The following is a 14,388-nucleotide window of genomic DNA, read 5'->3' as shown; positions in this document are numbered from 1 at the left end:
CATGTTGCCATGCCCTCCTCCAAGGGGATCTTCCAGACCCAGACATCCAACCTGTGTTTCCTGTGTCTCCTACATTGAGGGTGGATTCTTTACCACTGATCCACCTGGGAAGCCCAAGCAAGAATACTGGAGTGGGTAGCCATGTCCTCCTCCAGGGAATCTCCCAAACCAGGGATCGAACCCAGGTCTCCTGCATTGCAGGCAGATTCTTTATCATCTGAGCCACCAGGTAAACTCTTCAAATCCTACCATATAAACATCATCACCTTCTTTGGATGAAGACCAGCCTTTGCAGTGGTTGTTGGTGGTTCATTTCACTTGCCCCATGATCTTTTCCATTCCATATTATTGTACAGTATCCACTTTTCATCCTCATCACAATTTGTTTTAAAAATGGAACATCTTTGTTATGTTTTAGTAGAGAATTATATGTGGGAATATGGTCAAGAAGGTTTTTTTTTTTTTTAACTTGTGTGGAACCCAAACATCCTTAATATAACCAAGCTCGTGCAAATGATATTCAGTGCTTGATTTGGATATTTTGGGTATATTGGCTGTCTTTCGCGTGGTATAGTGTTGATTGTCGTCAATGTCTCGATTTGATCACTGGCCTCTTCAACTGGTCTACCTGACCATGGAGCATTGTCTAGTGAGCAGCCCGTGCTCATTCTCAGTTGTGTCCAACTCTTTGTGACTCCATGGGCTGTAGCCCGCCAGGCTCCACTGTCCATGGAATTTTCCAGGCAAGGATACTGGAGTAGGTTGCCATTTCCTATTCTACTAGCGAGCAGTCTCCAGCACAAAATTTTGCAAACCACTTTTGACACATTTGGTCAGTCATAGCACCTTCTCTATATACTCTGCACAAAACTTTTTTTTTGCATTATAGATGAATTTTTTCCTTTCTTGAAATAATAAAGCATAATAGGCTAAAAATGTTACTTTTTTTTCTATCTTCAATCTTAAAATGGCTATACAAACATTCACCAATTTTGATAAGTCTTTTTAAAATGCACACTGATATGACCGCTGTCACAACACAGTCTAACAAAAGTGTTTCGAGTGAAGTTAAAGACAACTGAGTGCTGGTAGAGCCATCACTGGAAAAACCAAACGAGCCTTTGGCCATCCTGATACGCTTAGAAAACTCGTTCCAAGTTTCTAACCTTACATACCACCAAAAATAGGAGTGTTTATTTTCCTATATGAACTTTAGACCCAACTTGTCTACTTAAAGTGTTATTTTCATTGAGATAATATTAAATTTATAGGTTAATTAATGAAGAATTGATGCCCAGTATTCTTTGGGGATTTATATGATTTATAATATGATTTATAAATTTAAAGAAGAAAGATTGACTCATTTACTACATATTTTTTCTTCTGTTGCTATTGAGATATTTCTCTACCATTATATTTTCATTTCTTTCTTGAAAAATATGAATGTCATTTTTTAAATGTATATTAGTTCTTTAATATTACTTCTTTTCAGTTCAATTCAGTCACTCAGTTGTGTCTGACTCTTTGCAACCCCATGGACTGCAGCCCACCAGGCTTCCCTGTCCATCACCAACTCCCGGAGCTTGCTCAAACTCATGTCCATCGAGTTGGTGATGCCATTCAACCATCTCATCTTCTGTTGTCCCCTTCTCCTCCCACCTTCAATCTTGCCCAGCATCAGGGTCTTTTCCAGTGAGTCCATTCTTTGCATCAGGTGGCCAAAATATTGGAATTTCAACTTCAGCATCAGTCCTTTCAATGAATATTCAGGACTGATTTTTATTAGGATTGACTGGTTTGATTTCTTTGCAGTCCAAGGGACTTTCAAGAGTCTTCTCTAACACCACAGTTCTTCGGTGCTCAGCTTTCTTTATAGTCCAACTCTCACAACCATACATGACTACTGGAAAATCCATTATCTTTGACTAGACAGACCTCTGTTGGCAAAGTAATGTCCCTGCCTTTTAATATGCTGTCTAGCTTGGTCATAGCTTTTCTTCCAAGGAGTAAGCGTCTTTTAATTTCATGGCTACAGTCACCATCTGCAGTGATTTTGGAGCCCCCCCAAAGTAAAGCCTGTCATTGTTTGCATTATTTCTCCATCTATTTGCCATGAAGTGATGGGACCAGATGCTGTGATCTTAGTTTTCTGAATGTTGAGTTTTAAGCCAACTTTTTCACTCTCCTCTTTCATTTTCATCAAGAGGCTCTTTAGTTCTTCTTTGCTTTCTACCATAAGGGTGGTGTCATCCACGTATTTGAGGTTATAGATATTTCTCCTGGCAATCTTGATTCCAGCTTGTGCTTCATCCAGCCCAGCATTTCTCATGATGTACTCTGCATATAAGTTAAATAAGCAGGGTGACGATATACAGCCTTGACGTACTCCTTTCCCGATTTGGAGCCAATCTGTTGTTCCATGTCCAGTTCTAACTGTTGCTTCTTGACCTACATACAGATTTCTCAGGAAAGCTTCTTTTACCAGCTGCCTTACCAAAGTACTTTGTGGTTTTTGGTAGTTTCCTGTTCATTCACTATTTTTTCATGTTAAAGTGTACAATTCTGACTTGTACCAAAAACGATAAAATTTGGAATGAAGACTGACAGTTTCTTTGTGAGTTCTCTTTAGTCTTTGAGTTTATTGACTTTGAGCTTTAACTCCCTATGTCATTGCTCTTAACTTGTGCCTCAGTTTTCTTCCTTAGTGGTTTGGGCTGTGGTTTCACCATTCTTGTCTCTATCTAATCTCATTTTATCCATCCTAGATTTTAGGGGTTCTTTAAAATATCTGATTAGTTGATGTTCTTATTTTCCGATGTTGTAATTTTATTCCTTTAAACAACTTACAGTTCCTATAATTTCATGAGATTGAGGGTGAGAGAGAAGTAAATATCATTTACCATCTCAAAATACTTTAAATAGTAACAAAAAGAAAACGTTATCATTAATAAAAGTATGCCTGGCTCTTGTTCTTCAGTAATTAACTATTTCTTGACTGGTCTGCACAGACCGAGGTTCTTTATATGACTTCAGTGTTTCCATCCTTGGAGAATCCCAATCTTCCATGTTCTGCCTCTATATATCTTTCATGAATGTCTGTAGTCCCTGTACTCTAGAATCCTGGTTGTTTTTGATATTTTTTATTTCTGGACTATGAGATACTGTATCCGTGTAAGGAGATGAGGTTCCAATTACTCTCTTCTCTTTGCCTCATTGGGTTTTAATCAATATGTTGGAGCCATATCAGGTTCAGAGTTATCAGGATCCCCTGTTGAAAAAAGATTAAGACATGAACTTGGAGCCAACTTGGAGACTAAACTGCTGCTAAGTCGCTTCAGTCGTGTCCAACTCTGTGCGACCCCATGACTGCAGCCTACCAGGCTTCTCTGTCCATGGGATTCTCCAGGCAAGAACACTGGAGTGGGTTGCCATTTCCTTCTCCAATGCATGAAAGTGGAAAGTGAAAGTGAAGTCACTCAGTTGTGTCCAACTCTTAGCAACCCCATGGACTGCAGCCTACCAGGCTCCTCCATCCATTGGATTTTCCGGGCAACAGTACTGGAGTGGGGTGCCATTGCCTTCTCCGGAGACTTAACTACCTTCCCCCAAATGTAAACCTTTGTTCCCCACTTTGGATCGCAAAATAGACTCAAAATATGCATATCCAGCTAGCTGCATTGAAGTTTCCAGTCAGCCTTAAAAACTCATTTGCTACTGGAACAGAGTCATGTTGAGATACGGGCTTTCAGGCTGATTGCTCTGAGGCTTAATCCATTTGTAAATTGTGGACAGAAGTGAAGGAGAATTACTGTGGTTTTTCAACACTTGTTTCTTGACCCAGAGAGGGTAGAACCTTTCTTGCTTTAAAGATAGACTGTTTTTATTCACTCCAAACTTGATCTCTAGGAAGAAAAAGGTGGCAGGAAAAGTTTTACAGAAGCTAGAAATAGAGCAGAGTGAATTTGCCCAGGCTCATCTCTTTCGATACTATTCCTGCCGATAGTTTAAAATGACTCTTGCATTATATTTGTGGCCAATATTAATGGATATTGTGTTTCCAGAAAAAGTGGAGATCATCCTGCCTAACAAAATATATTTTGTTATTACTATGGCTTCTTTAAAATCATTATATATTTTGAAATCACTGAAAGAAAGAATTGATGGCAGAATGCAGTCAATGAAAGAAATGAAGGGGAAAATTAAATCAGTGGATTAATGAGTTCAGAAAAATGGGACTGCAGATGTAAGACACTTTTATCTTTTTATTGGGGAAGGTGAGAACCTTGTACAACTCCTTCCTAGCACTTGTACTTTTAAGTTTCCTTATTTCTATGTTTAATATTTGTTTTCACCAATAAACTCTTAAGTGAAGGCAAGGAGTGAATTTCTTTATTCCTTATACTCAGTACTTAGCACAGTGCTTTTAAATATAATCATTTTCTTTATTGGAGCTTAAAAACAGAAAAGTGAAGGTTTTTTTTATTTTATTTCATCCTTGTCTGTTTTGACGAATGAAAAAAATACTTATTAATCATACATTATAATCTAAACATGTTCCATACCCGTAACTAGGATCACAGTCTAATCTACAAGAGGGAAAGGTACAGAGCATTGAGATCTACTTCTGTAATTTTCTGGCATTGTTTTTCCCCCAACTGTATTTCTACTCATAGGTAATAAAATTGGGGTAGTTTTGTAAACATTGATGTCAAACCGGCTCTTCTTACCAAATATTTTAAGTCTTTTCCCCATGTGCTGAAACATTTTCTTTTAAACCTGATGATTCTAATGGTTCCAAACAGTAATATTAAGCTAGAATGTATGCTGTATGAGGATAAGGATTTTATTCCCTGTCAGTTCACGGTGACTCCCCAGCACCTAACAGTACATAGTAGGTGCTCAGAACATAAAAAATGAATTATTTAAGTTCTATTTTTTTCTATATTAGAGATGATGCTCTCCAAAGCATTTTTGAACAAAATGCTTTTGCTGTATTTCAGCTGATTTCTTAAATAATTACTTTAGAATAAACCTCTAGAAGAGGACTTTGCTGGTTGAAAGGATATAGACAACTTAGATGATTTCGTGGTTTTGTCTATGAAATAATGCTGTCTGTGGCTCTTTTTTACACTTTAGTTTTATAAATTTTCTATGATAATTCTAAAAGAATCAAAAGAATTTTTTTTTTCTTTTAAGTGCATTTCTTTTATTCAGGCAGCAGTTAGTGATCTTGTGCCTGGAATATAAGGGGTTTTGGTGGTGGTGGTGAAAGATGAGGATTGAAAGTTCTCTTGGGCAATGCAGTGAATGATTTGGTATGCTATGGTAAGGAACGTTATTTTGTAGGAATGGGACTCCTATCAAATGTTAATAAGCAGAGCAGTGATATAATCAGAATGATAGGAAAGATGATACCGATAGTGTCGATGAAGGATTTGGTAGAGAAGAGAGCAGAAGGGAGGGAGATCCTAGATATCTCACTCCCAACAGCCACATTATATTTAATCATTGATTTTTCAAAATTCTAAGTATTTCTTGAATTTCTTCTTCTCTTCCTTAGTTAGGTCCTCAAATCTTTCACTTCAGCTACTGCTATAACCTCGTGTCTGTCCTTGCCTCAGACCCAGTCTCCACAGAGCTGTTAAAGTGATGTAACCAACTATGAAGAGTTGTTCCCTATTATCAGCATTTTAAGGTTCTAGTTGATTAACATGGCATACAAGCTCTTGCATTACTTGGACCCTTCAGTTTCATTTCTAGCCATTCCCTGCTAGGAAGAAACTCTTTCCTAAGAAAGACAACTGCGTATCATCCCTGCTCGTCTTCACCCCTCTCCCCTGTCACAGACATCACTTGCTTCTTTGCCTTGCTCATGCTGTCCCCATTTCCCAAAATATTCCCTCTCTTTAATCAGATCCTCTTGGTCCCCCTTTTCTGGGGTTCGCTGTGTAAGACTCATATGTCAGTTACCTCTTTCAGGAAATTTTAACATATATATTCACAAATTACATAGATCCCTCCCTTCTCCCCCATTTTGGGTTAGGAATCTCTTTTCTTTCCTTTCTATAGGACCTTGTTTTTACCTTTCTTTTCATGTTGTACTGTAATTATCTGTTTAGTGTTGTTTCCCATACTGGACTGTGAGATTTTTGAGAGCAAGGGCTCTTTTATTTATCTTTGTATTCTCAGCAGTTAGCATAATGTTTGACATGGAGTAAGGTGGTCAAAAAGGAACCTATTATCATTTTTTCAGATGAAATGAGGGCTTGAACTTGGCCAGTGGAAGTGGGCAAGAAGGGTGGATAGGATAGACAGAATGTTAAAGAAATCACTTTATATGTCACTGATAAATTAAAGTTAGAAACCATGGATAATTGAGGTATGCAGTCTGAGTAAACAGGTTTAATGTGCAGGTTTTTGACTTGTTAAATTGAGATATATGCTGAACATTTCAGAGAGATGACTAGTAGGCAACTGGAAGTATGGGTCTACCTATTAGGAGATAAGAATTTATGAGTCATCAGCATATAGATATTAATAGGATCATATATAGGTCAGGGAAGAGGGGAGATATAAAAAAGGTAGAGTAGGGATCCTTGGAGAAAATCATTTAATAGGATATGAAAAAAAGAATAAGTAGGAAAATATATTGCTTGTCCGCGATGTCCAGTAATGAAGAGAGGTTGAAACAGATGAGAGTTGAGGACAATATAGGAAAATATATTGCTCGTCCGTGATGTCCAGTAATGAAGAGAGGTTGAAACAGATGAGAGTTGAGGACAATATATTTTATTTGGAATTTGGAAGGACATTATTAATCTTTGAGAGAGTAATTTCAGTCCAGTAGAGGGTAATAGCAAGTAGATTGAAATAGGTGATTACAAGAGGCTGAGAAACTGATGATGAATGAGTGGAAAAAGCAGGCATATAATATTCTTTAGAAATGTGGTTTATGGGGAAATAATACCTTGTGGAAAGGGACGTGATATCACTTTCTTGAGGGGAAGATAGGATAGCAATAAAGTTTTTGTTTTATATTTGGTTGTGGATAGGAGATGGTCATGGAAATGTTGATCAGTTGGTGTTCAGGTGCCATAAGAAAGAAAGCTTGAAGTTCAGAAACAAATCTTTAATGGAACAAGGGAAAGAAGGAAAGAAAGGAGAGAGTCTGGCATTAAGATTTCAGATGATACTGTTATCCTTGCAAGTGGTGGGGACACTTCTTCCTTGGGCTCAAAAGGAAAAGAAATAAGGAGAAGTAGAAAACTAGAAATATTTAAAGGTGATATGAGGAAATGTGAAGGATCTATTTTCTATGATAGACTACTAGGTTATTAGTTGCAGGGTAGGGTTTGGATAGTTCAGGGTTAGGATAGATGGTGATGGCAGGGTGACACAGGTTATTTTAGAAGCTTGGTAAAGGACAAAGGGTTAATGGTGGGGCTGCAAATAGATTTAAGACTCAGTTGAGATGCAACTAAGGAACAAATAAAGCAATAACATAAATATTTAAATAACTGTATACATGTTGTTTTATATTTTTTCCATAAAAAGGACTGAAGGAAAGGACAGGGTACTGAAGAATTGCTTAAAGTTACTCATGAGGATTAAGTGAGGCATATAGGTAAGGACAATGATATTTGCTCTATAGTCCTAATGCTTGGAAGAATTGAAGATGGATGCAGGGCCTGGGGAGTGGGCTGTAGCAGACAGTAGTCTGGCTGTTAGTGGACTGGGAATAAGTCCTGCTTGGTCATAGGCCAGTGTGATCTGGAGTCAATTCAGAGTATTTAATGCATGACTGATAATATTTTGAGATTTTGTATGAAAAGGTACCTTTCTCTGTCTCTCCCTCCCTCTCTCTCTGTTTATTCTTCCTCTCTCTCTATATATCAATTAAAGTATACAAAATAAAAGCAACCAATAGGTTGTAGATAATTTACTCTCTTTTAAGACACAGTGAATTTTGTATAGAAAAGTAGTATTGACTGGTTTATGAGCTCTTGCTGCTTAGCTATTCATTCCTGATTAAAGTATCTTTGATGGCCTTACATACCCTTGTAGTATTTATCAACTAATAGATTTCAAAATTCAAAGACTGCCCTAAAGAGATCATTTTTTTTCCTCTAAAGTATTTTGTCTTCTATCAGGAATTTGTCAGTAGATATTATATAGACCCAGTGGATAGGTTCACCTCTGGCACAGATGTCTGATAGGAACAGCACCTCTTTCAGTTATGCTTTTCTTAAAAAAATATAACTATGAAAATAAAAGCATAATTTATATAACTCCTACAAGAAATGCATAAATTATGGGAAATAATAAAGGAGCAAGATACAGTTGAAAATCAACAGCTCTACGAGTTAAGAACCTTCTCTCTACGACTCAATTGTTGTCAGTGACTGCTTAACTTAACGCTGGGTTTTCCTTTTTGCTTTCAGGAAAACCTTTAACTTACGCCCTGGGTGTTGCCTGTCCACAGTTTCCTGGTGGCTCACCGCTTCTGCCTGCTCCAGCCTTGCTCCGGCAGCTTCAAGGCTTCTGGGCTTCAGAGCTTGTTGTGAAAGCTTGCTGCTTTGGCCTGCTACCCCTGCTTCAGGTGTCAAAAGCTTTTAATTAGCTTGCTTCCTCTAATTACCATAAGTAGGCCCTTATGTGTCTGCATAACCTAGTCCTACAGTTTGAAAGGAGAATTATTTTTAGCCATTCATTCTTCCTTAAAAACTCTGTTCCCTGGCTCTATGGGGAGTAAAAGAAGTTTGAAGTTATGTTGCATGATTCACCTTTGATAGCCTCTGTATATACAGGGCTAGTCTTCAGTCCATAGGAGTACTCTGGCGTGGGCATACTGTATTTTTATAGCTAATGTCTGCTCTAATTGGCCAATGCCCAGCCTATACCAATTTCTAAATATTTTGACTATGTAGTAGATATATACATTGCGTCTCCATAGAGGGGATACCTCTAGCCAGTTTAGTTAATTCTTTGTAGTGTTTCTGGTTTGTTAAAGAGTCTTAATTTTTTTATTAAATATTTTGAATACAAGCTGATCACTAACAGAATAGTTTATAAAAAACAAATATAGTTATTTCCATACACATTAACCACGATCACCATTAACATGGCAGCAGGAATCAAGACTGCAGGTGAGACGAATGGGATGATCTCTATCAAGACCCACAGAACTGTCTGGCACTCATAGCAGTAAATAGCACCAGCTTTGCAATCACATGGTGAGGACTGTAGAAACTACTTCAGCCTGGAGTAAGAATCGATGATGGCAGTATGTTTATTGTGCCTAGCCCAGTGCCAGGCACAGAGTAAGCTTTCCATAATTGAGTTGTTTTTAATATTTTATTATTATTAATAATGAATGATGGTAGACATTATACAGTAGAGAAAGAAGGAGACGATGACATGAAAACAGTAAGAGTGAGCAGTAACCATAGGCAAAACATAGTGAAAGCCAAGCCGCAAAGTTAGAGTTTAAAAGCCATACATATGATTAAGAGAGCAGCATGAGCTGGAATAATCTGGTACACACTTAGTACACTTTAAAATAGAGAATTGTATCTCTTTTATCATAATGCCTTGTCTTTATTTTAGTTTCAGTCTCAGTTTAGTAGTGTACTTGAAGCTTGAGCATACAGATGGTTTTCAATTGTCCAAGTATATATGGTCATATAGACTACAAATCACTTGTTATTTATTCAGTAAATATTTATTGTCTACCTACTGATTCCCACACACTGGCACATACTAGTGAACAAATGAGAAAAAAATAATTCTGCCCTCGTAGAGGTTATGTTCTAGTGAGTGAGGCACACAATAAGCAAAATAGGTAAATAGAATATATAATTTGTTAAATAATAAGAGCTAAGGGGAAAAAGAAGCAAAGAAATGGGATAGAACGTGTGAAGGGCAGAATGACGTTTTAGTGGGGGAGTGAGAGAGCAAACCATTTAGCTGTGGCGGAGTGTGGGGAGGGGAGACCGTTTGAGACTGAAGTGCACAGACACCAAGTTGACTTTGAACAAGGTGATCAGTATGTTTCAAGCAGAGGGAGCTAGAAGAGTATGAGATCTGGGAAGCTGGAAGACCAGGGTGTGTTGGAACCCATAGGAAACTTAAAGTTTTGGAGCAGAGTGTCACGATATGAGCTAGTTTAAACAGAATCACTGTGGCTGCTGTTTTGAGAATAGATTTTGGAGGATAAGAGCAGAAGTAAGAGAGGACAGTAAGAGAGAGTAGAAGTAAGAAGTAATAGAGGACAGTCCAGGCAAGACCGGTGGATAGGAATGGGATGGACCAGAGGAGGTGTGGTGAATTTTAGGTACATTGAATGTGGACTAGATCTGTGGAACTGCATGACGACTGCTTCTTGATTATTGAAATTCAGTTTAGTATAGTATGATCATTCTGAGTTATATGCTGTATCTATAAGTGATAGTGCAGAACTCATTCATTTATACTTGTCACCTACTGATTTTTCTGTAGCGTTTGCTGTTTTTCTGATATCATAGTGCTTTTAATAAGACATCTCTGTATTTGGTGCTTTTAAAAATACATCTTTGTTCTGCATTAAATTTGTAATCTTCCAGTTCATACTAAATGTACTTTACATTTTGATCAAATTAGGTAAGAAAGGACATTTTAACATACTGCCCTTTTGTGTATCAGTTAGCTGTGGTTCTTGAAAGTCTAGAACCTAGAGTTTTAGGACAATCCCTTCTTCTTCAAGTTTACAGAAATGAACATGAAAATGATCTGTAGTGTTAAAGGAGAAAAGCATGATCAATTTTATCACTTCATCACCTTCATTACTTTTGTCTCATTTTGTCATCAATTTGATAATTTAAGAATTGTTTCTGAATTGACTTTTAAAAAATTGAAATGTAGTTGATTTACAATGTTGTGTTGGTTTCTGGTGTACAGCAAAATGATACACACATTTTTTTTTCATATTCTTTTCCATTATGGTTTATGATTGGATATTAAATGTAGTTCCCTGTGCAAACAACAGGACTTTGATGTTTATCTATTTTATATGTAGTACTTTGTATCTGCTAATCCAAACTCCTGATTTGTCCCTCCCTCACCCTATTTCCCCTTTGGGAACCATAATTTTGTTTTCTGTGTGAACTGACCTATTTAATTTCACCACATCCCACTTCATTCCAGAGAAGATTTAGGCAGCTCACGAAACTGTTGTAAGACAGTGCTGAGAATGTTTTTCACCCTGAAGCAGCTTGACATTCCTGATTAACACATAGATGTGAAGTGTGGGTCTCATTTTGGCCCTTATCAGTCACACTATAATATCTCAACAATTAGTGGTCATTTCATGTTCAGGATGAATTGTGGTATTCTATACTAGCCCCTCCATGTTTCAAATTTTGTATGTCCTATATAGAAAATATAGAAAGGAGGATAGAAATCATACTCCCTAGAAATAACTGATTTTTAAGGGTCTGATGCTAGTCTTTCTTGGAATACATATAGAAATGTATAGGTATATATTTTATGTGTATATATAGAAAAATTTATTTTAGTTTATAAACCTTAATAAAATCCTTTTAAACAGTATATTGTGAACTTTCTCCTATTAATTAGTAATCTTTAACAACATATTCAAGAATTTAAAACATTTTCTAATGTTTGTGATATATTCCATCAGTTTTACCTTTCAAAATGTATTTATATTCAATATTTCACTATTGGAAATTATACATAAATATTGTAGCTTAGTTTTTATTTGTAAGAATGTTCCTTTGAGGATATTTCTAACTATATTTCTATGTATATATATGTGTCATGGATAAAAATTTATAAAGTTGAGTGTTGAAGAGACCAAAGCTGCTTATTTCCTAGTTAAAGAAATTGAAGAAATTAGGATGTATAAGGTCTACCACGTCGTAGAGATAGAGCAAACAACAGTTGAGAGACTGGGCTATAACGTGCTTAGTGCAGTACCTGACATGTAATCATAGCTAGTGGTTATCGAACACTTGTGCTGCGTGCTTAGTTGCTCAGTCGTGTCTGACTCTTTGCCATCCCATGGACTGTAGCCCACCAGGCTCCTCTGTCCACGGGGAGTCTCTAGGCAAGAATACTGGAGTGGGTTGCTGTGTTCTCCTCCAGGGGATCTTCCCAACCCAGGGATCAAACCCAGGTCTCCTGCATTATAGATGGATTCTTTACTGTCTGAGCAACCAGGGAAGCCCAGGAGTACTGGGGGGGGTGGCCTATCCCTTCTCCAGAGGATCTTCCCAATCCAGGAATCAAATTGAGGTCACCTGCTTTACAGGCAGATTCTTTACCAGCTGAGGTACCAAGGAAGCCCTACTGAACACTTACCAAGTGCTAGACCCTGTTGTATGTACTTTATACTTGTGTATAACCCGAATCTGGCTGCACAGACCGTGTTATCACCACTACCCTGAACAGTAAGTGCTAGCTCAGTGTTTGAGCGTTCAATAAATGCTCGCTTATTTCAGCTGCACATCTCTATAATCCAGAGTTGGTTTTGATTCCAGTAGTTTTTGGATTTTAGAAAGATAATTTAGTACATATACTCTGTATTGCACTCTTAATGGGGTTTTGAGCAGAACCTCATAAGCAATTGCTTATGAGGTGTTTCTGCAATGAAGCACATTTATTTTTATACTAAGTGAGATTAAAAAAAAAAAAAAAACTCCCCTCAAACTGTGATTAGCCTGATGTCAGTGTATGTTGCCAAATGAATTGTGAAAACCCTTTATCTTGCAGAATTGCAGGTAAAGGATTGTGGACCTGCATAAAACTCTTAGAGGAGTACTTGGCATTTAGTACACACTCAAAATGTGTTGGTGGATTACTACTACACTATTAGGTATCCTCAGGTACTTCTGTACTCATATGCATAGAAAATTGGTGAATCATACAGTGCTGGGAGGAGTTCGTATCACTCCATATGACCTGAGGAGGGCAAGTCTAAGTGTTGGAGTCTTTCAGCAATTCTTCTGTAAATCAGAAGAGGAGAAGGCTTAAGTGATAGCCTTCCTTACCTCTTCCCTGTCCTCAATGTAGGCATGTCTAGCTCTGTGCTCCTATCCTTCCATCCATTTGTGCAGTATATGATAGGAGTCTACACAGTAGTATAACTTGTGTTTTCAGTCTATCAGAGATCTTAGTGAAAAAAATGTTTTAAGTTTTTCTGTGCTATTACGGTACTCCTCTCCTCCTTTTTGGTGATAAGAACATTTAAGATCTACTTTCTTGGCAATTTCCAAGAATATAATACAATACTGTTAACTGTAGTCAACATACTGACATTAGATCTCCAGAACTTATCATATAACTGAAAAACTTACACCCTTTGACCATCATCTCCCCATTTCCCTTAACCCCCAGCCACTGGCACCACCATTCTAGAATTAGAATTCTAGAAATAGATTTCTCTGTTTATATTAGTTTACCTTTTTATATTTTTCCATATAAGTGAGATCACACAGTTTTGGTCTTTCTGTTTCTGGCTTATTTCACTTAGCATAATGCCCTCCAGGTTTATCCATGTTGTCACAAAAGACAGATTTCCTTCTTTTTAATGGCTGAATAATATTCTATTTCTTTAACCATTCGTTTGTCAGTGGGCATTTAGGTTGTTTCTATATCTTGTACAGCCCCCTTTCTTTAAATGTAAACCCTTTAAGAGATCCATAACTGATGCAGAGATGGTGGATCCATAACTGATTCATCATTCTGCAGATATGACCAGATATGACTAAAGACTAAAGTGATTGCACTTGAAATTGAGATAGTTTTTCTTCCTTCCCCCCATTTTATTAATAATTGATGAAAAACTGTAATCACAGTCATTAGTATAACCATTTATGACATTTCAGTTCAGTTCAGTTCAGTCACTCAGTCATGTCCGACTCTTTGCCACCCCATGGACTGCAGCATGCCAGGCCTCCCTGTCTATCACCAACTCCCTGAGTTTACTCAAACTCATGTCCATTGTTTATGACATTTACCAAGATATATTCTAGTTCAGATAACATTATAGTATTATAAACTGATTTCCATTATACATGGTCATATTACTGTTATTGTATTCTGATCCAAAAATAAATTTATTAAATGACCCTGATATGTACCTTTACTATTAGGGTTTTACAAAGTTTGGCACTTGAGTTTAAACCTCGAATTTAAAAAACTCTCTATTCTTGGAAATATCCCTTTAAACTGTTTGAAGGTATGCTGTACATAGTTTGTTTTCTATTTCTTCATATTAGAGTAGTATTTGTTTTCCCTTTCCAGCCTCCAGCAACTGGTAACAGCATTTGTCTTCTCTTCTATAGTCCATCGTCTGCTGTGTAGCATCCTCAGTGAGCTGCAAGGCCCTTT

At 37.3% G+C, this 14,388-nt stretch overlaps 1 protein-coding gene and 1 long non-coding RNA gene across 14 annotated transcripts in view; one reads left to right on the top strand and one right to left on the bottom strand.

The window, feature by feature from the left end:
• CDC42BPA (CDC42 binding protein kinase alpha) overlaps positions 1–14,388 on the top strand; it is a 296,694-nt gene that overhangs the window by 82,778 nt on the left and 199,528 nt on the right. The window contains exon 1 of one of the 13 annotated variants that reach the window (XM_055582038.1): positions 8,468–8,599. The exons of the other annotated variants lie outside the window; for them this stretch is intronic. The gene's annotated coding sequence lies outside the window, so the exon portion shown is untranslated. Of the gene's footprint in view, positions 1–8,467; positions 8,600–14,388 lie in introns of those variants that run through there. 13 annotated transcript variants of the gene reach the window in all.
• On the bottom strand, positions 2,953–8,586 carry LOC129652925 (uncharacterized). The gene is made up of 2 exons (XR_008714850.1): positions 8,459–8,586; positions 2,953–3,268 (listed from the first exon to the last, which is right to left on the bottom strand). It is a non-coding gene; the product is annotated as an uncharacterized LOC129652925 (long non-coding RNA).

The sequence above is a fragment of the Bubalus kerabau genome, chromosome 5 (assembly GCF_029407905.1).
Source record: "Bubalus kerabau isolate K-KA32 ecotype Philippines breed swamp buffalo chromosome 5, PCC_UOA_SB_1v2, whole genome shotgun sequence".
Lineage (NCBI taxonomy): Eukaryota > Metazoa > Chordata > Mammalia > Artiodactyla > Bovidae > Bubalus > Bubalus kerabau.
This window is presented reverse-complemented; position numbering and strand designations above follow the sequence as displayed.